The following is a 23,108-nucleotide window of genomic DNA, read 5'->3' as shown; positions in this document are numbered from 1 at the left end:
TTTTTCATAAAAACATAACCTAACTATAGAAGATATAAAAATTCATCGTCAAACCTCCAATCCTTGGAAACTAGACGTAGCTGAAAGCCTAGAAATTTTCAAACATTCCTCTCCTTCCTTACTAAATCGAGACCAAGGTAGCGGATATTCATGGCTCTTCGAAATATTCGCTATGTGCAAAAAACAGTAAGATTCACGCAACTAGGTACCTACCGACCGCAGCCTACTCATTTTCCTAGATAAAAGGCTTAGCAATCCCGTAATTTCCTATAGACTGATACAAACACTGAAGAAGATTACAAGTAGTAATCGAAATACCAGGTGCAAGTGCATTTAACTATAAACAAATATAGTGGAATTAAATGGTAGAAAAACTTATATAAAGTAAATATTATGGTTATTTCCTTTAAAAAGAGGCGTGAATTGTAATTTTCTGAGTGCTACTTCAAAAGTTTTAGCATTTAGTATATTTGGCCTCCATATTTTCCAATAGCATAATTTTAAAAATTTCAGTGGGCGGGGTTCTAGAATTGTGAAATTTGGCATCTGAGCTTATTTTGACATTTGGCTTTGAATATTCAGAAAAAAAAATTGCTATGCCTTATTGAACAGTAACCCATAATGATTCATGCGCAACTTTTTTTATAATATGTAGTCATGGGACACGAAAAAAATTGTTTTGATTAAAATGGGAGCTTCTCTCGCAGCGTTAACTCCTTAATTTTTATCTTTTGAAGCTCAATGAAATTCTTTTTGATTATTTATTGTTCTTTTGCATGGATAAAATAATCAATGCTGAGTGAATTGACAGGTTTTATTAGTTTTCAACAATATTTCAAGACTACGTAGATACCTACATCAAGATTTCATTTTCCATCGTTAAATTAAAGCAGCATCCAATTAGATTACTTGGAAGACAGTAATTTCTACGAGTAATGTTAATAATGATTAAATTAATAATTTCAGCTTTACTTGGTTTTGTAGGAATAGCTTGCCGTTGGTTTTGCAATCTAATGTCTTCAAATCACTATACCTCTAATTTCTAAGGAACACTTTAAATTATGTATTTATAAGTAACTTATCGAAATTTAAAAGTAAAATTGAAACATCACAATCACTTATACAGTAATGTGATAACTAGCTCCGGTGAAATGAGTCAACCACAACCCCAATACAACCAACCGAATAAAAAAACGCCAAGTCTGTTCCACTCATTCTAATATTTATTTCCCTGTATCATCCATCATCAAACGTAGCCTGCGTCAGTCTGTCGGGAAATTTACGTCACTTTCCCTGTATTGCTCGTTTTTCCAGTTCTATTTTGTTGTCCGATGATCGTTTGCTGTTTGCATTTTGAAGATAATATTTCAATTTTGACGTAGGTGAAAAATGAACTCATCTGCCTGTGCGTGCAGTACCAATTAAGCTCGGAATGCCCCAAACTTTGATCGACAGATTTCAGAGGAAAATCTCCACTCAATGTTAAAATATCTGTTTCACTAATTGGATGTCATGAAAACGTGCAATGGATGCATTTCGTACGTGAGTAATTAGCACGTTAAGTTTAGTGCACATTATTTGCTGTTTCTAACGCAATAAAATAAGAATGCACGCAAAAAGCATCAAATTCGTTATTTCATTGATTTCACAAGCGAAACTTTATTCTTGTATTGATAGTGGAATCGTATTACCGCAATAAATTAGGAAGTATGCAACCGGACAGGAACACACCAAGCAGCACATTTGATAATAGCGATCCAAGTGACACCGTATTCAAATTTGCCCGGGGTTTTCGGTGGAAAACTGGAATCGGGTTTGTCATACACGCCATCAAATACACGTGTTTCCGGAATTTTCACTTGATAGTAAATTTTGGTTAGTGCTCCTGTGTGCTGCGGTTCGCTCGCTCGTCGAGGACAAACCATTATCGGAGGATTACGTAATTGATGACATTTTTGTACCAGCAATCACCGGATCCGACCAGCGACCACCGGATCCGACCGGCAAGTGAGATAGTGCCAGCTGCTTTTGGCGCGCTAGGAAGGAAATACGACACAATGGATAAATCTACATAACTTGAGCACCTCGCCAAACGAGCGGAATATTAAAAATGTGGGTGTGTGATGGGACGTTAAATTTTCAAAGAATTTATGCGTTCATGGTAGTGAAGGCTCGGATGAGTTCGACAAAGCGTTCAATAGGATAAAGCATATTCGCAACCATTAACCGAACGTGAGATCGCGGGATCATAGCAGAGAAGTGAAGTGCGAACAGAAGTCGTAATTTTTTTTACTGTTTTTGGCTAAAAAACAATCAAAATTCATTTTTATGTTCATTTTTAGCCAAAGATAGAAAAAAAAATTCTTTCGAGGTGTTTTAGGTTAACATTGAAGAGTTTGAAATTAGGGGAACAGACTTGACTAAGTGCGAAATTCAACAATTTTCAATAATGTGTTCTATTTGGTTGTTAAAATTTTTTAAAAAATATTTTTATACTTGTTTCGATCCCATCAGGTAATTCTAAAAGTTTAGAGCGAAAAATCCTTTCCTCATTGAAAATATTCCGTAATTCATGAATTTGCGTTAAATGATATAATCTTTTATCAAACTTTGTTTGGACATATCTCCTAGAGTCAATAATTTTTTCATAGAACCCATGTACCATGTTATTCCTTATGAAGTAGTAAAATGATTCTACATTAAACGGAATATTGGTGACGGAGCCGGTGGTTGAGTGGTAAGCGTGACCGCCACTCATTCCAGTTGGCCTGGGTTGGCCGAAGTCGTTGAGATTTTTCTGTGGTCACGTCTTCCTTCGGAAGGGATGTAAAGCCGTTGGTCCCCGGTCCATGAAATTGGTGGATCGATATCTACTCCAGGTAGTGGAATCACCTCTCTGACGTCGGTAAAGAAGAAGTAGATCCAACTTCTATACTCTTACTAACAAAAATATCCTCCTCCCGTGATACTTGTGGAGTGCGCAGTAGTATATACGGCCTCTAGCAAAAGCAAGTATCGTCGGACTAACCATTCCTTCCCTTTCCTTCTGCGATCTACGTTCGGGCCTGGCCGGCGCCGGTATTGATCAAAAACACTTTAGGATTACCAGGAGATGCGCATTGAAAGATGTTTCGCTACTCCCAAGCATAATTATCTACTGATTCCCTGTGCAACTTCAGCTAGTCCCGATCGATAACGGAGTAGCAACCAGGGGTGGTCGCACAAGCTCAAGCTCAAGCTCTACAATGTAACAAACCCGCTACGACTGTAAGCACAGTGACAATAGTCTAATAAAAATCTATCCCGGCATTCGAAAGGCAAACAGAGATGAACAGCAGCAATCATCATTAAGATTGATGCTAATCGTCGACAGGTTTTCAGTGGTGATCTTGCGTGGCTTAATTTTTGTCGGTTGTCACGGTAAAGAACTTGGGTGATTCGTAGATATTCTGCCTAAGCTCGACCCTCATTAACAGAAGACAAAGATTAAGCCCGTACGATATTAAGCCTGTTCTAATGACCCTGCCACTTCTAGTTTTCCGATCTGTTTACTTCACATCCTTGCTCTCACTTGAGTACTATGGCTCTAAGTTTCATAACTTTCCCTACCCAGTAATCTCTAGCTAATTGAATGTCGTTAAAATGTATTTCTAGATGTTGAAGGTGCTTTTGACAATATCTCCTTTCAGCCTATTCTGGAAGCGACACGCGGTTATGGAGTATCTGCATGTATTTCGGATTGGATAAACGCAATGCTTAGTAACCGCATTCTTTATTCGTAACTGAGTCAGCCTGAGATAAGTAAATTGAGCATTTGCGGCTGTTCTCAGGGTGGCGTTCTTTCACCTTTGCTATATAACCTGCTTTCCTGACGGCTTACCGAGGAAACTTTTGTCGTTTTCGCTTGAGACAGAAACTAATTCAGTTTCGGACCTAACTGCTGTCAAACCGTTTCTTTGAAGTCATTTTCGAACCTGGGTTATGCACCGGTGGAGCTGAAAATCTGAAAAACTGAAACCCAACTCAGTTCCATTAAAAACGTTTGTTTGAAGCAATAAAACTGGGTTAGTTTTTAGGTTCTCAAGCGAAAACGACTATCAAATACTAATTACTGGACGTTACATCGGAACAATCTTTAACTTAATGCAACAAGCATTAAGAGCTATTGAACAATGGTGCCGACAAGTTAAATTGTCAGTTCATCCAAACAAGACTTCAATGGTCCTTTTAACGCAAAAGCGAATAACAACTGGGATTTGTACCTTGCAGTTTATTGATTTTGAGCCACTGTGTGCAGATCGCTTGAAATATGTTGGGGGTTATACTGGATTCCAAATTGAACTGGTTCGTTCACATTTAGTTCAGTGTCAAGAAAGCGTGTATGGCTTTTGGGCAGTGCAGACGAACTTTTGGAAAAGGTCTCAAAACCAAATACATTTATTGGATTTACACGACCATTACACTTCCAATACTGTCATATGGCGCCAGTGCTTTCACCACAACTCAGACTATGCCCTTGAGGATCTTCTAAATAACAAACGATTACACATACAAGCTTTCTTAATAAGGGACGTGCTGGAACTGGTGCCTTCTGTTGTGACATAAGATTGGAACAGTCTCACTCGCTAGGTAGATACTGTACTGTATTCCAAGCAGAAATCATCGCGATTATGTTCGGGGTACAATCAGCCCTTCAACAGAGCTTATCCGGCAAAGTTATAAACTTCTGCTCCGATAGTCAGGCTGCAAGCAAGACCCTACTTCGGATAAATCCCGATTCAGGCTAGTGATCGCATGCCGAACTCAAATCGTAGAACAAAACATTGTCAACACTATCTACGTTGTCTGGATGCCCGAACATTCCGGTATTACTGGCAATGAAAGGGGCTGACGAATTGGCCAGAGCAGATGCAGCGGTTGACTTCGTTGGTCCTGAATATATCGTAGAGAAAGAAGAGCGAAATTTGACATCTACTGCCAAGAATTGTGTCGTAGTGAAGATGATTACCGTTCTACTTAATATATTTAAGAAATCATAGTTAGCAGAGCGAATTATTTACGAAAACAATCTTTAATGTTATAAAAGAGAATTAATCGAATAGGTTATACACCGAAGACCCGTTTTATCAGTCTCTTTGGTGTATTTTTAGTTGACCAAATGGGGACAACGACAACGCATATTTATTTATATCCTTTAAGGGGGTCTACTACTCGCGAGGCCTAAAATTGAGCCCTTTTTTGGGAATAAATAGTTAAACATCTACTCAATGAATTTAGATTTTTTTTAAATTTATTTTGAAGATATATGTTTTGAATTTTCAATTTTACTTTTACTATTTATTGAGGATGAAAAGAAAAATCTCTCGCGACCTTGAAACTTTATTGATGACATTGATGTTGAAACTGCATGGGTCCCGCTTAAGTCAAGTTGTGGCAAATTGGGTAATCTGTAATCAGAAAACTCAATTTTTTATAATCATAGTCACGTTGGCTATGTTTAGACGAGAGGGATTTCTTTTATTTTATAATTTGTAAAAGTTATATAACGATTTGTGAAAATTTCCAATATTAACGTTTTATATTTCTTAGAAAAGAAATGTATAGAATTCGCTCAAACTTTCAAGATTTTTTCCAAGGCCCGAAGGGCCGAGTCTTATATACTAATCGACTCAGCTCGACGATTTGGGACAATGTCTGTGTGTGTATGCAACGGACAAACTCTCATTCGTGTTTCTCATCAATGGCTGAACCGATCTTATCCAAACCAATTTTAAATGAAAGGCCTATCACCCAGACAGAACACTATTAAATGGTTTTTGATTCTGATGTTTAGTTTCCAAGATATGAATATTTGAATGTGTAAAAATGGCGTTTTTTTAGATTATCTGCCGAAATTGACGACGTAACTAAACAATTTATATATTTTTAGAAATCTTATACAAATACCTTTCGAACGAACTATAGATTGTATCTTCGGAGAATTTAAAGCATACAACATGCCCTTTCATTTGGTATTGTGATTTTACAGATTAATCTCCCTAAGAGTGATATATTTTCATAAATTTTCTTGGAAGTGATTGTATTGAAATAATGCCTTCAGCAAATTTGTAGCTCTTACTTTTGCGAATAACTTTACTGAAGACATCAAATGCATATTTCGAATACTTTAAAAGTTATGGCTTGTGGTTTGTGGATTACCCTTTATCGCCTATTTATTGTTCAATATAGTAATAATCCATTTAAATGAGCCAAATATTATCCTGATAAAACCAATTTCGTATTTCATTTTTCTATCTACAACCGATAGATTAACCACCGAACAATACCAAGTTGCCTAGATGGAACTTGATCACTTATCGGCGCAAAAATTTTCATTTGCGCGAACCTTCTGACTTATAACCATCGGATCGATCTGAAACATATCTCGAAAAATGAAAAACGAAATGAATAACTCCAAGCAGTGGTGTAACCAAGAGGATGCTTTAGGGTTTAACCACACCTCCCTCCTCACTCAAAAAAAAAATTGGATTGAAGTTAAAAATTTATCGATGCTGACTGATTTAACTGAATATTACAATGATATTCATCTGATCAGTACATTGAAAACCTATTATTTGAAACACCATGAGGACCTTTGAAAAATTGTGGGAATGCGATACTGATCTGTAACTGATCTTTTGGTCTTGATCTCACAGTTGTCTAATAACATCAATATCAAATACTTGCCTAAAACATTCCAATAGAAACTCATTCGGAAGTGGGCGTAGCGTAGTTGGTAAATCGATTGCCTTGTACGCAGCGCACCTGGGTTCGAGTCCCGACCCCACACATAGGGTTAGAAATTTTGCATAAGAGATTTTTCTAACCCGAAGAGGCGAATGACCTTAAGGTTAAAACCTCTATAATCGAAATAAAAAAAAATAAACTCATTCCAGAGTTTTGAAATCAATAATCATAATCATAATTTCGTATTCTATCGAGTTCAGTTTTGAAGGGGTGTACTGTAATATGGATAAGGGTTTTTTTTAATAGGAAGCGAAACTGGAATTGCTTTAATGTCTATGAAACTTAGAACTGCTCACCGAAAAATTGCAAAATTTCCAAAATTTGCTGAAAATGTTTTTATTATGGGAATGCGTCGGATTGAGACGAAAACGTTATAGAATTAATAACAAGAAAACCACCTCCAAAAGTAGGGAAATTTATGGAAAATTTCGTTTTTCGTTCCGCCAATTTTGCAGGTTTAGTATCTTCGATGAATTTTACAAACGTTAAACAGTACATCACTTGATAAAATAATTTTGGTGTTATATCCTCCAAGAAATAAATTCTTCTAATTTCTCTTCAAACAAATTTAGTTCCAGACTTAACGTCTTCAGCAAAATTTTGGGGAGTGCTATTACAAACCACTTTGTTAAAGACATGAAGGCTCCATGTTTTCAAGGTATTAATATATTTTAAGCTTTTCTATTTAATTTTAAATTAAATTATTATGATTTTACTGTTTATTATAAATCTCTTCTATCGTTTATTACCGATAAAATTTACATTTTATTTTAAGGTTGAGTTTGTGAAGCTCACAATAGATAGTTATTTTAGAAAAAAACTAGATTAAGGAACACTTCGTAACTATCATTTTATACCTCGATATACTCCATATACGCAGTATTCATGCCTACAATTAAGTTCTTTTAAATGAAAGTCTCAACAAATTCGATAAAGACAGGAACTATGTCACAATTTTTTGAAAAACTGATTCTCCATAATTTTAACACTTCAAAGATGGCGGTTTTCACCAAACCCCTACCAAATCGAATTTCTGACTACACCGCTGACTTCAAGTAAGTAGGGACAAAGTCGTTCTACACTCGTCCATAAGAAACTTCCTCAAATACTGCCTATCTATTATAATATATTGAAGTCTCAATTTTGTCAGCCTTAAATGAATATATGTTCTTTTAAAGATGTAAATCTGCAAAAATTAAAAAAAATCCAGCGCTTTTTAATTTTTGCGCTAGAAGTCTATATTATTAGAAATTGCTATTAGACTACATCAAGGGAAGGAAAGAATATTTTAACAGCTTCAGTTTATTACGAAGTAAAAAAAGTCCCGATTTAGTCAATGTCCATTTGTCAGCCTAAAATACACCATGGAGCTGATAAAAATGGTCTTTATTGTATTTATTATTCACATTAATAGGTTCTGAGGATACTTTCTTTCAATTGCATCGAACTACACCAATTTTTGGGTAGTTTTCAAGTGGTTATTTTATCGACTTCTTCCAAAATTCTGCGAAACTATTCCCATTCGTGCGACAGTTTATGATAAAACGGTATCCTAAATTAATTGGTATACTTAAGGGTTTATATGTTGCAGGTAGAGATAATTCATAAATTTTCAGCTTTTCCTACACACTCTTACAAAAGCTTCTTAAGAAACTGTTCCTAATAAGATTATGCAAATTATAAAGTATTTGAAAATTTTTAATAGAAGTGATGGAAAATTATCGAAAAGTTTCGTGAATAAGAAAATTCCAGTAATGATGATGATTTTCCCTAACGGGTTTCGAGAGCTTTTTATTTGTTCTTTGGCATTAGGATTAGAGATAATAATTCAGATCAAAGATACTACTGGGAAGTCATTTTTAGAAAAAGTCGATATCGATGTAAAGTTTGAACTATCCACGCATGCTCTTCAGAGGTAGCGAGATATCAAGAGCTGAAATTTCAGTGCATATTTCTCAGCCGCTTTGGGAACTTGTGTAAACGCTATGGAGTATAAACTTCAAATCCATTCGAATTTGTTTTTCGAATTTTTTGACTCAGCACAACATATATAACCCCTTTAGAAAAATTCAATTTTCCCAACACAATACATTGATTGAAGAATTTATATATGTTATTAATGGAATATTAGCAATAATTCGTTTGTGTTTCTTTTTTATGGGCCATTTTTCCGCTTTTAGATTAAAGTGGTTTAACCTTTGAGATTTCTTGCACTGATATTGTCCTATGCTAATTTGAGCGATTGTCTGAGTCCTGCTATTGTCACATGTAGCATGTGTTATCAAAAACATCGCGAAGCATCAAGTTCTTAATGTTCTCAATACCCGAAGAAAGCGATAAGAGTTATAAGAAATGTATCATCACACTGTTAGGTGGATTGAAATCGTTTCATAAAAATGGAACAAATTGCCTCTTGACCAAACATAGCGGTATGTCTAAACAATTGGAGAAAAAATGATTGAAATCGGCCCAGTGCTTCTATGAAAAGTCTTACTTGACCGCTTAAAAACACTACTTTCGGGAAAACGCGTTTAAAGATAAAGTACGGTGTATAACTCGATAGTAGTAACTTACTAGATAATCTACTGTACCGGGTCCGCAGAGGTCACCTTTCTCATCACGAAAATGTTCTTGGCTTTGCACATTTTGCTCTCTTTGTTGAATTCGGGACCATTTTGCCACGAGCTATACGTTCACTGGCGAATCGAATAGCACATCTTTCAGCTCCAGTCCCCAAAGTAACTTCCAGCACCTCCATAGCTTGTAAGATCGATGAAAATCCTTGGTTGAAGATACTGGTTCTCAAATAAGTCACAACATTGACCACCTCAGTAATGTTTTGGGTGTGAGCTCCTAGCATCTTTCTAATAAATCATTAGATAATAGACTTTCGTAGATCCTGACATGTTCGAAAGTTTCTAAAGTTCCTTTTACTTCAGCCTGACGCCACTTGCACTAACGCCGGGTGAATACTTTGAGTGTTGAGGATTTTCGTTCGATGACTAGCCGTATTCGAGGGAAGCCCAGCTTGAATTTCGCATATGTTATACTAAATGTGAGTTTCTCCAAATCGCCAGCCCATAAAATTTTGTTAGCTTGCTGATTGATTTGTCAGTTAACTTTCCGTTCCAATCGATACCTTTGTTTTATTTCTTCAGTTTTCGTTTTCGTAATCTCGTTCCCATACGAATTCTTTAAACAATGATTTTTCCACAGACAAGCACCATCGTGGTGCGCCGCGTTTAGTATCTCAGAAACGGCCAAGGAATACGATTTTCACCAAATCCTTTCTGTGGCGTGTTCTCAGTTACATATAGATTGAAATTAAGCAAAGAAAAAAAAATGATTTTTTGAAACCGTGAGAGTAGAAGACCCCCTTAATAAACCAAAGCTGTTCAACATTATTCCGTAGACATAGCCTTATAACCCTGGCTGGCTGACGAAATCGGGTCAAAATGCTGACAAAATTGGGGGCTGATAAAAATGGGTTTTCACTGTATTTTAGACTGATACTTTGGGTTTGTTGAACTTAGGTAATCAGCTGTTATGATTGGTTTTGTCTTAAAACTTTTAATATTTCTTTAAATAATAATTATATTTGAACATTTTCTAATAATCGACGCATTGCACCTCGATAGGAGAAGAGTTGAAACAAAAGAAGCACTTTTTTATTATGGATTTATAGTTTTCCTATTGATTTGAAGAAATAACGTACGCATAAATGCACTCATCGTCTGATATTAAATTATTTATCTCAACACTGTTTCAAACTTCCTCGATCTACCCTACCTGCTACCCTCTACGCAACTGGAACGAAACATATTGAATACAACACCAATTTGTATCCTCTTATTTGATATAGGAATCAATTGGATGTTTTCATATGCCATGCAGTTTTTTTCTGTTTATCGACCCGTGTAACTTGTCGTAACAGCTGAGAATCGTAGGGGAGCAACAGTAATTTATTGAATCTCAGATTTGATTATTTTTATTTAATTTAAACTGATTCATCGCCTGGCGTAATCCGGTGAATAACAGCCAACTGGGCCAAATTACATACCGACTGTAGATGCAGCATCGCTGTATCACTCGATGACAATGTTAGCATCGATAACCGGTTGATTTTATACAGAGACGAACAGAACGATAACTACACCCTATACAAAGGCGATATTTTTATTTCGTTTAATATCGACTAATTGGAAAGCAATCCAATAGAGTAACAGGAACATTAAAATTTAATGAGATTACTTTTGAGCTTCGAAAAAATCGCGATGAAAAGTAAGTCCTGCCGTAAAACGAAAAATGATTTCAGTCATGTAGTGAATCTCTGCTAGGTTTCTACCGTTCAATAGTATTTAGCAGTAAAGCCGTTGTTATTACTTTTCGGATCGTTCTCAATATTAGCTGAACCAGAGCGCGGCACGCACCAGTTGGGTTGGTATACCGTTAAGTCACCAGTCACCGTGAATTTTTAAACTTTTTAACTCGAGTGAACACTTTGTTGTAGAAGTTCTACACTACTGCTTGAACGACCTAAATTAATAAACAAAAAATGAAAAAAAGCAATCAACTTATTGTTAAAAATCGGGAATTTTCTTGTTATCATGGTGGTTTTAAAGCTTAACTTGGCACATTTTTGATTTTTAATGTCCCATGCGTGTCGCTAGTGGTGTGTTAGATGATAATTTACGACTGCAGAATTTTCACAGTCAAAATCTTCCACGGATAGGAATTCTGGGAGATCGTCATTAGACCTGTCATTTTGTGTTAGTTTTAGATTTTTTTTCGTGAGATCAACAATACATCTAAATTTAGGTAAGAAACAACAACGTTTGGCGTTGTTGTATTGTCCAAAAATATTACTTAGGATGTGGATTGGATGGTCGCCTAAAGAGTAGTTACTTTAATGGTGCAGCACATCTAGCCAGCTTTGAAGTGTCCGCATAAATACATCTAGCTGAATCGACTAGTATGTTGAACACAACTCTCTTTAAATCCCAGCCATAATTAGTAATGCGAGAATAATAAAAAATCAAAGTCTGCGTAGACTTTTGCCAAAACCCCCTCTCCCCCTTGCATCGTAGTCAACAGTAAACTTTTGCTATACCCGCCCTATCCCCCAGGAGTCGATGTGGTTTATGAACGGCTCCTTACTCTTTTTAAAACACATTTAATTTTATTGATATTTAAAAAACTCAATGGAGGAGATATACTGTGTATGGAGAAATGAAGACTTTTTTCAATCTGCAAAAGAGAGCCTCTCTTTGTTTACTTTCTCTTCCGCTAATTACTCGGTCACTTTACTGATTTCCCATCTACTGTATGCATAATAAGCTAGTAAAACCGTGGTCGTTTGAAATATACAGATAAATGTTTAAAAAGTTTAATGGTTTCGCGGTAATAATCGAAAGAGAAAGCAAAAAGAGGGCTCTCATTTGCAGATTGGACCTAATGAAAAAAAAGCCTTCAAAAAGGGATTTCTCTAATACACCCACTCAATTTCGTGTCTCTGAAGCACCTTCATGACTTTTCCAGATGTTTTGGAGCACTTTAACAATTTGAAAACACATCAGAACTTAACTACCTCCTTTATCAAGTATACGCATTTTCATCACACAAAAAGTGGCTTGCGGCAATACCGCGCGGTGACACAGTAATTGCGTTATTTCATACATCAAACGATGAAATAATCTGTGTTTTGCTGTGCTAAGTGTATTCTGACGTAATCAAACGGTGTATGCCATATGACATTACCCGCAGGGATAAACAAATATAATTTATTTTTCTATCTAACTGTTATTTAATTTTCACTTCAAGCTAATAAATGAACCTTCCACCTGATGCAGGAAATAGTATGGTCCGAACAAAACAACTCACTCAGTCTTCACTAATTTATGCTTATGCACAAATGCGTTCAGAGCTAGATATCGTTGTTTCGTGATGTAAACAGAAAACGAGAACGCAGTCAATATTGATAGAGGTAGGATAGTCCTCGGCCAAAGAGCAACTAGAAACTATCAGGCAGTTTTATGCAATACCCACATACCTGCGTCTGTGTTTGCGTCTTCAGATCGTTCCCAGTGAGCTTTTGTTTATAATCCATCCGTTCGTTGATGCATCCGAGACTCAATGAAGTATGACTGAGCAGGAAATTTCCCCCGACCTTCGAATCTACGGATGAAAGCATAACCATGGCAGTGTCACCCGATCTAACTTCCTCTCCAGCCCCTTTTAAGGTTTCACTTTGTTTTGAAAACAAGACAGGGTGGCGACACTGAGTGAGCACAACTGAACGGAATAGTGGGTGGTAGTAGAATCTCTGATGCGATACACCATCCTCTGGAAACGAAAAACACTCCATTTCACAGATTTCATTCGAAACGGCCTACGAGGAAGCTCTGTAGTGAAGGTTGTTTCTGCTCGTTTGCCACGAATCAAGCGCAAAGAGTAAGTGGATTAAGATGTTTGACCGGGGTTTTCCTATAGGAAAATACCGCAAGCTTATTAACTCGATTTCAGACGAAAATCGATTAGACGGTTGATTATTACCAGCACATGCTGAATAATTAGAAATTGGGACCCATTTCAATCAAAGCACATGAAATTGGTAGTGGTTTGTTGTTATAACAACGTGTTTGAGGAATTACAATCGACGAAAGATTACTATGTGAACTGTGGCATAAAAAGTTCAAGAAGCACTGAATCGAGGCGGCAGAGTTCGTGGAAATGATTGGAGCATTGATATTCAAAACTGCGTTGATTGTCAACAAGTCTCCCTCCCAAAAACTACGTTCAAAAATAAATAGGTAAACCATTGCCTTACCTTCATTAAATCCTGTATTGACTCGTGCTATTTTGATTCATTCAGGTGCACCCAAGCGATTAGGTACACTGTGTACAAGATATATTGGAATATTTTTGTTTTGTTTAGTTTATACAGGTTTTATCCTTAGGGTCATTCGCCTCTTTTAGGGGTTAGATAAATTGCTGCAGACAGATCTCTAACCGTATGTGCGGGGTTGGGAATCAAACCCAGGTAGGCTGCGTACAAGGCAATCGATTTACCAACTACGCTATACCCGCCTCTATATTGGAATATTATAAAAGTTATTGATTTCCAACCGATGTTATATATAAATTAACAAAGAAGTTTGTTTTATTATATGTTTGTCAGGAAATATGGAAATGTATGTCTTAGGTGTATGCTGCCCATGAAAACATAAGAACCCCATATGCATTTTTGTTGAATTAAGTTCCTTTAGTTTATATTGTGAATCACAATACACATTTGAAATTATCAACTTTGTTTGGAAAATAATAATGAAAACATTAAAACCATGCATGAGGCTCGATGAAAATATAATTTAATTAACCAATAAGCATTATTATATAGTATAATATCTGATTTAGGCCTGCATAAAGGGCGATCTTGAAGGGCTGTTAAGCCCTATATACTGATACAATGCCAGAAATGGCAAAATATTTGCTATTACTGTGCCGAGATTGACAGCCCGTTTTCTGCATTACATTATAGCACCAATGTATAAATGTTAAATTTGAAAGCCTAATATTGGCACTTCTACTGCTTTTAGAAAGCTTCGAGTGGCTATCATTTTTTGCAATGTTTTTCTAGCGCTTCATTTTTCGTTTTAAATGTAATATAATATTCTAAACGGCAAGTGCACTGCCTTTGCTGCCTAGGCTATATTGTATATGTTCGAATACAATAAAAAATGCCTAATATAATTTTCAAGAGGAAATGCATAACGAATAAAGCCACAGCATTATATTAGCATTATATCGGTTTTATATTTGTTCTATAATAGCACTCAATGCATATGTAAAGCATACATGCCTTACACATGCATAAAGGCTTTTTTATAGATGCATTAATGAAATCTCGCATCACTGGGATATCGCAAGAATGTAATCACTACTTACATTTATAGAATAACCTTCTCAAAAGGGCGTTATTTTATAAAGCAAACCCTGCGCAAGTCACCCGATGTGAATCTGAAGGGGCACAGGATTTTGTCTCTTCCTGTTCGATTAATGATGCATATAATTTCTTGCAATACAAACTTTTCTCTGACTGGAGCAGGGGAAACTTGAATCTACCACACCATCGATCTGGACTTTGTGAGCGGGTGCATAGATGCGATACTTCTTCCCAATAAACTTGTCGTCAGCAATGTCACTTCACTACTTTAGATTTGAAATCTCAACCGTTGGGTACTTTGGAATCTTCAAAGTTCAACGAATATGCAAAAATATATTAACTGTGAATACTCTTTCGAAATAAAGGAAGTCATTTATGCCTTGCATGTTTAAAAAAACATCGACTAATTCTATCTAGCTTTCACACTTCTTTCCTTACATGTTTTAGTTCCAAAAAGAGCTATTTTTAGCTAGCAGCAGATCTAACTATATATCAAGTAATTGTAAATTTATGTAATATCGCTAGCAATATTTGCAACGTAACACTGAACTCATTACATTTTTAGTATACGTTGATGTTTGCATTTAGATAACATGGGAAAATTTATATCTAATACCTATACAAACAACATACATGGAATATTTATTTATAATCAATATTCAAACGACTTTGAATCAACCTTGTCGTGTGATTTTAGAACGGTATTCTGTTGCCTTTTTTCCTGGAAGAAAAAGCGAAATTTCCCAAAAAAATAATCAAAACGCTTGTTTTCAGTATATATATCTATATATATATATATATATATATATATATATATATATATATATATATATATATATATATATATATATATATATATATATATATATATATATATATATATATATATATATATATATATATATATATATATATATATATATATATATATATATCTATATATATATATATATATATATATATATATATATATATATATATATATATATATATATATATATATATATATATATATATATATATATATATATATATATATATATATATATATATATATATATATATATATATATATATATATATATATAACTTACCGAAGTATGGACTTCGGATGGTTTTTTAAAAAGTTAAACTATACGGTTTGACGATCGAACTAAGACTGACTTTATTGCTTCATATCGATTAAACCTGAACCTACATATTATTTGTTGAAAACACAAATTGTTGGCGTTGCTGTCTGGGTGCTCAGCTGACGAATCATTCTTGGTGCAGGTGCCATGGACTGGACGGATGTGTCCGATGGTTTCGGCGATGGGAACTGATGACGATGAACTGATGAATTGATGACTGGGCTGTATGTTACTTGTGACTTCGTGATTGGAATCGTTTTGGAGTCAGGCTGGGTTGCACTTGTAACGATTCCCCCTTTGAGATCCGAAAGTCCCGTTTCGGATGCTGGAGGTTGAACATCTATTTTATAAGTTACGTTTCTGGGTTGGAAACAATTGGGTTTACATCTGATCCAAAGTAATGCTAGGAAGACAAAACTTAATAATGTCGACGCTGAATAACTTCCGAACAGTGTCCAAAATTTTAGATTAAGTGTATGTTGCTGGAGATAAACGTGTTCTAGTTTCTGGCGATTTCCAATGGTAACGTTGTTGATCAATCTCAGGTCACCGAAGTCTTGTAAATTCCATTTAATTAGGAGATTATGAAAAGCTCCTTGATATGTTTCAACAGGTGCGATTGATTCGGTGTTCTGGAATTGCTGATTATTGATGGTGATTGTGCAGTTGGAGATACTGATAAGGAAGTTTCCGTTAAGTGTTCGATTATCTGGTCCACAAGTTGTATGAAACATACTGTCTATTGCGTTTGATAACAGTATTGTGTTCTCGTTTATGAGCTTCTGGATGGTGTGATTGGCGAATGTTGAGTTACATAGTGCGTGTTTCCCTAGAATAATGTGTCGTATGCATTTGTCTTCAAGTTCTCGTATATATGATGACTTTTGAACATAGTCTGATGGGTTTTCAGTGGTGAATATGGTATTTCCGCTTTTCATGACGTGAGTAGGGTAGTCGATGATCATTTGATTATCATTGATCAAAGGGTAGACGTTATAAACGATTAACGTTGTATTTCCTAACTGGGGGACATGCAAGATATAGAGAAGTTGTTGATTTTTAATAGCAATTTTTGTGGTTACATATTGTAGAGCTTCATCCGGATAGTTGAGCTCCACTCCTTGGTCTTGTAGTAGCGTTTTTATTGTTGTAATCTCGTGTGTGGATAGAATTTTGTTGTTGGTAAGTGATATTTTGGATAGCGTGATCGTTTCTTGGATGTCTTCTAGCAGTTTACTTATGATATCGATGTTAAGCATTAGTATAACTGTTTCCCAGTCTCCTTTTATTTGTTTGTTACGGTTTAGATTAACGGAAATTAGGTTTATAGATGTTGTCAACTCCTGAATTCTCTGATTTATGTTTTTGTTGATTTTAAATTGTTCGTTGTTTTGGTTTATTAGATCGTTCATGGTTATGTTGGTGATCCTCAGGTCGTCTGCATCAGGTGATCCGGCTACCCATTTCCATGCTGTCCCTAGAGTGTCCCAGCGTTTTTGGCGGTGATGGTTGAGTGGTTTCAGGCCGTAGAGACTGGCGTATAATTTTTTTATTTTAAACTTGATTATTTCTCCTAATGGGTTAGTGGTTGTTAGTTTATTATAAAATGTATTTGTCAAGGTGTCAGCCGTTTCTCCTATTGCTGCTAAATCGATCGGATGTATAATTTTCGTGGTTCCAGTTTGAATTCTACATTCGTTTTGTTTGATTAGTAAAACTGGGCTCTTGTGTAAATTTTGTATAACAAGTTGATTTGCGCATAGCGTTGGGATGAGATTTATCAGTAGGCAGAGTATGTTGGAAGTTGTTGGTGACATCCCTGGAAATTTGGATGTATGAATTAGTTAGTATTGTTAGTCATACGTAATAAGAATGATTGACACAATATGTAGTTTTATAAAAAATAGTTTTTCAGTGTTTCCTCTTCCGTTTTAATTTATTTTTGTGTAGCTTTATGTCTCTATAATCAATGTAAGTTTTTCGTCTATTCAGTTTCACTTTTTGGAATTTATATCTGTGTTTCTTTTTGTTTCTGATGCCTTGTCTTTTATTGAGAACCATTTCGTCCCTATCTAATGTAGGTTCTTCTGATCTGGATTTATTATGAAAGCCTATCGATTTCTGTTGATATTGCTGAAGTCTATTAACGGTTTCATCGAATATTTCATTACGGTTCTCTAAAATCCTTTCTAAATTAAATGGTCGTTCTTCTCCCTCCTTAATTCCGAAAAATAACTCAACAGGTTTTAATTTAGTTGCAGTATGTATGGTTGAATTGTATAAGGAAGTTGCCACTCTGTATAACTCCTTGTCTGATAGATCATTATATTTTTGTTTGATGCATAAAAAGATTTCAGACAGAGTGGAATGAAACCGTTCTACGATCCCATTCGACTCGCTACTGTTTGAAGGGGTAAAATAAATTTCAACGTTTAGTCTTTGCAGAAGGCCTCGGATTTCAACCGATTTAAAAGCAGGTTCATTATCACAGACAATCATGTTGGGGGTACCGTACGTTGTAAAAAGTTTTGTAATGCTTCGTTTTATGTCTGGGATAGATCGAGACTTGGTGGGTATTAGTATCGCGTATCTAGAAAGTTTGTCTACTGCCGAAAGAAATATGTTGGGCATAGAAATGAAAATGTCTACATGCAAAATATCGAGAGGTTTTTTGGGAATGGGTGTCTCGGCAAATTTAATTTTGTACGGATTTCTCTCATATTTGTTCTCTAAACAAATAGCGCAAAGATTAACGAAACATTGTATCTTTTTCTTCATCTGTGGAAAGTAAAATTTTTTTATTAGCACTGATTGATTTTCCTCGGCACCCCTGTGCGCTCTGTCGTGTGTTTCTTCCATGGCTGTATTTTGTTCTTCTGGTGTGCGGAGATCCTGCAAGATAGATTGTGTTAGTTTTACTTTTATGGAATGACTCCGGGAGAAGTATGTCCTGTACGTGTGCTGGAGAATGTTTATCCATTCTTCCGGACACATTATGCAATTTATTCTTGATGGATGTAGGTAATCTCTAAAAATTTTTAATGCGAAAGGAACGCCTATTGTAGTTCTTGTAATAGTTCTGCGATAAATATTAGGGAAGATTTGTTCATAAATATTGTCTTCTTGTCCGTCAGATTTTTTCAATATGATTTGATTTTTGAAGAAGTTAATAGGTAGCTCGGTCATTTGAATAAATTCTCCGTCGTCAGTATCGGCAGAGTGTACTGTTTGGCTGTCAGATGAATCGTCGTCTTGTTCATTGTTATTCATTTCAGTTTTGTTGGATATGATTCGTGATAAGCCATCTGCTACAACGTTTTGCTTTCCTGGTCTGTGTCGGATTTCATAGTCAAATTCCTCTAACCTTAATTTCCATCTCACGAGCTTACTATGAGGGTCCTTCAAATTGATAGCGTATGTTAACGGCTTGTGATCTGTGAACAAGGTAAATTTTCGACCGAATAGGTACGGTCTAAAATATTTACAAGCCCAATCGATAGCAAGGAGCTCTTTTTCTATAGTAGAGTAGTTCTCCTCACTTTTCGTCAATGTTCTAGAAGCAAAAGAAATCGGTCTATCTTGCCCAATGGAACCTTGCGATAGAACGGCACCAATCGCATACTTAGATGCGTCTGTAGTTAAAATGAATGTTTTCGAGAAGTCTGGATAGATCAGTACATCACTGCTTGTGAGGATGCTTTTGCATCTTTCGAAAGCTGAAACGAATTCCTTTGTATGTTCGATGGTTTCTCCTTTTCTTAAGGCTTGTGTGAGTGGTTTTGCTATTTTTGCAAAGTCCCTAATGAATTTCCTATAGTAACCTAGAACGCCTAAGAAACCGCGGAGTTCCTTTTCGTTCTTAGGTAATGGCCACTGTTTAATAGCGCCAATTTTGGCTGGATTTGGTTTCACTCCTTCGGGCGTAACAACGTGTCCTAAGAAGGATACTTCCTTATGGAGGAATTCACTTTTGTCTAGTTGGACTTTCATATTGAAAGATTTCAAAGTTTCAAATATTTTTGCGAGGTTTACAAGGTGTTCTTGTAAACTAGTGGAAAAGACGATTATATCGTCCATATAAACCAAACATCTTACGCCGATGTGTTCTCTTAGTATATGGTCCATTACTCTCTGGAATGTCGAGGGAGCATTTTTGAGCCCAAAAGGCATTCTAAGAAATTCATAATGACCGTTGTCTACACTAAAAGCGGTTTTTTGAATGTCTTTTTCGTGAACCTCGATTTGGTGAAATCCTGAAGCCAAATCGATGGTGGAAAAGTACATGCTTCTTCCTAGTTTGTCTAGGATTTCGTTTATATTTGGGATTGGATACCGGTCGCTAATAGTCTTTTCGTTTACTTTCCGGTAATCAATAACTAACCTCCATTTGGGTTGTCCGGAAGCATCTCTTTTTTTCGGGACAATCCAAATGGGAGATGTCCAGGGGCTAGTTGATGCTCTGATTATCCCCTGGCTTAACATTTTGGAAATTTGCCTTTGAACTTCTTCTTTGTGGCAATAGGGATAACGGTATGATTTGGTGTGTGTGGGTATATCATCCTTAGTGTTTATTCTATGTTTTACCGCATTGGTGAAAGTAAGAGGTTTCCCTTCTTGATGGAATATTTCTTCATATTGAGAGATTAATTTTTGCAAGCCGCTAAGTTCTTCTGAATTTAAATGATCAGTCCGAATCTGTTCCATTATGCTTGTCTTTTGCTTCTTTTTGGATATCGGAGGGGCAGTAAATGATGTGGATTCTATGTTATTTAATTCCAACTTGATGTTGTTTTCCAACTCTAGTTCTTTCGGTTCCGAATTTCGATTTGTCGCAAGTACACTGGCAAAGTGATTGTCAGATCGATACAGTCCTGGGAGAATGAATATTCCTGGGGCAATTTCTCGATCGTTTGAGATATAAAGGTCACCATCAGTTTCAAATTTAACACGAACGAATTTGGTCTCATGTGCATTTAGTTGGGTGCGAGATTGCTCTGGGTATTTTCGTAGCATTCGTATGTTAACACCAGAGATTTTTAACTCATTCGATGCTGTCAGGATTTCGGCTTCCAATTGTCTAAGAGTCTCGTAGCCGATAAGTCCATCAAAAAACGAATGAAAATCGAAAACATAGAAAATTAGTTTATTTGGTTGTATTTTTGGAAAGGGGTTGAATTCAATGAATTTATCTATAGAATGGGTGCCGTTGATGTTTCTAACTCGTGCTGGCACGGTTTTCCTGCAATTATTTATGTTGACGAGGCGTGTGCTTATGTAGTTTTTGTTAGCACCCGTGTCAATTAAAAATTTCAGTTCACCTTTAGAACTGTGTAGAACTATATATGGAATGAAATTGTTCATGTTGCGTTGGGTGTATCGAGATTCAAGTGAAAATTTAGGTCATCTGTGCCTGGAATGTTGGAGTTTAAGTTTGTACTTGATTCTGTTTGAGGTTCTTCGTTCTGAGCGATCGTTGCAGAGGTATCGCCTAATTCTGTTTCGGGGTAGTAATAATTTTGCCATTCGTTATATTCGAAGTGGTTTTGAAAATTTTGTTCGTTCTGGTTTGTCTCCTCAATGTTATAATGTGGGTACGGTTGTTGATTGTTAGGTCGATTCATATAATTAACTTGACGAGATCGGATAGATCGATCGACGTCCATTGGTTCAACTTTTTGTGGAGGTTTGAAATTTAATGGTCGGTCATTGTTTGCAGCTCTATAGGAATTAATTTGTTGAAATTGGTTATTGTATGCCGGTGGTCTGAAGGGTTGTTGGTTTGGGTATGACGGTTTCGGTTGAAATGTTCGTGGGTCTCGTGGTACAAATGGTGGGTTATATGGCAATCTAGGGAGCTGACCAGTTTTCTGTGAGTTTTGAATGTAAGGGAAATTTTGTCTCATCGGAACTGGGGGTGGTTTATTGAGCTGAGTCGTTTTCGTTTTGTAGTTAATGTCAAAGTCACCTGTTCTTCGTGCAATTTTGTTTGCCTTTTCGATTGCATATTGGAAGGCTTGATTGAGGTTTTTAGGTTGAAGAATACCGACATGTGACGTGTATGGTTCTTCGAGTCCGTCAATGAATTTCTCTAGGCATAGTTTATCGACAAATTTGACTAAATCTGCTGGATGGTTCCACTCAGAGCTCATCTGGATCTGTGTGGATATCCCTGTGAAACAATCTTGAATTTGCGTATAAAATTCGTTTACTGAGTTGCGATTTTGGCGTAACGAAAAGAGCTTCTGAAGGAGTGTTGAAAGCTCCCTCTTGTCTCCATAATGAATGGTTAGCTCACTCTTAATTGCTGTCCAGAGGAGTGGTGTGCCGTTAGAAGCCAAAAGGTCACCAGCTTCTCCGATGATTTTATTTCTGATTTCTTGCAACCAGAGGGGGAAAAGTGAAGTATTTTCTAAATGCTTATATAAATTGAGAATCCTTTCGACGGATTGTATCCACTGGCTCAATTGCTTGGCATTCCCCGAGAATTGCGGAAGGCCTTTGATCAAGTCGGGCACTCTGCCTCTAGAAAATTCATTGTCAATATTAATTACAGTCCCTTGTGAATTGCCTTGTAATTGTTGTAATTGAGCTACCTGCTGTCTCAGTTGGTCTAGCTCCTGGTCATTGGAGGGAAAATTAAACTGTCTTATCTCTTCTTCGCGAGCTTCAACCTGCTGCAAAGCCTCGTTGAGTCTTCGCTGCAGCTCGGGCACATCGGCCTGCATTCTAGCTAATTCTATTTCTCTTGCATTCAATCTCCCTACGGTCTCGTTTAGCTCTTGCTGCAGAGCGTCTAGTCTAATAGACTCGTTCATCATCTTTAGATTAGTTACTAGGAAATAATAGGTAGGCGTAAAAGCTAGTCAAAATTCTGGAAAACTATGATCACGTTCACTGTTATTTAGTTACAAAATAAACACTTCTCTTAAAATTATTTTTCGATACGTTCGGATTTAAAGTTTTATATATTTTATGTTAGTTGTCGCGTTGTGATATTTTAGAGGTTTGCTTACCACTGGTGGGGGCTTGCCTCTGTGCTATTAGTAGGGTTTATAATGCTGGCAAAGTTATATGAACCTATGCTAGGTTTTATAACTTGCGTTTAAATTAAAATTAGACTAACCTTAACGTTTCTCTGCTCAAATCCTTTGGTGTTCTTCCACGGATGAGTTTCCTCGGCAGGGAAAACTGGAGCGTTATTCGTGCGGATAAGTAAAGCTTGGATCCTGATCACTGCAATCGCACTATGA

At 36.3% G+C, this 23,108-nt stretch overlaps 1 protein-coding gene across 1 annotated transcript in view; it reads left to right on the top strand.

Moving 5' to 3' along the window:
• LOC131681668 (cyclic nucleotide-gated cation channel subunit A) overlaps positions 1-23,108 on the top strand; it is a 651,507-nt gene that overhangs the window by 56,897 nt on the left and 571,502 nt on the right. The window lies entirely within an intron of this gene.

This window comes from Topomyia yanbarensis, chromosome 2 (genome assembly GCF_030247195.1).
Source record: "Topomyia yanbarensis strain Yona2022 chromosome 2, ASM3024719v1, whole genome shotgun sequence".
Taxonomy (NCBI): domain Eukaryota; kingdom Metazoa; phylum Arthropoda; class Insecta; order Diptera; family Culicidae; genus Topomyia; species Topomyia yanbarensis.
Note: the sequence above shows the minus strand (reverse complement) of the source record. Positions and strands in the feature narration are given on the sequence as shown.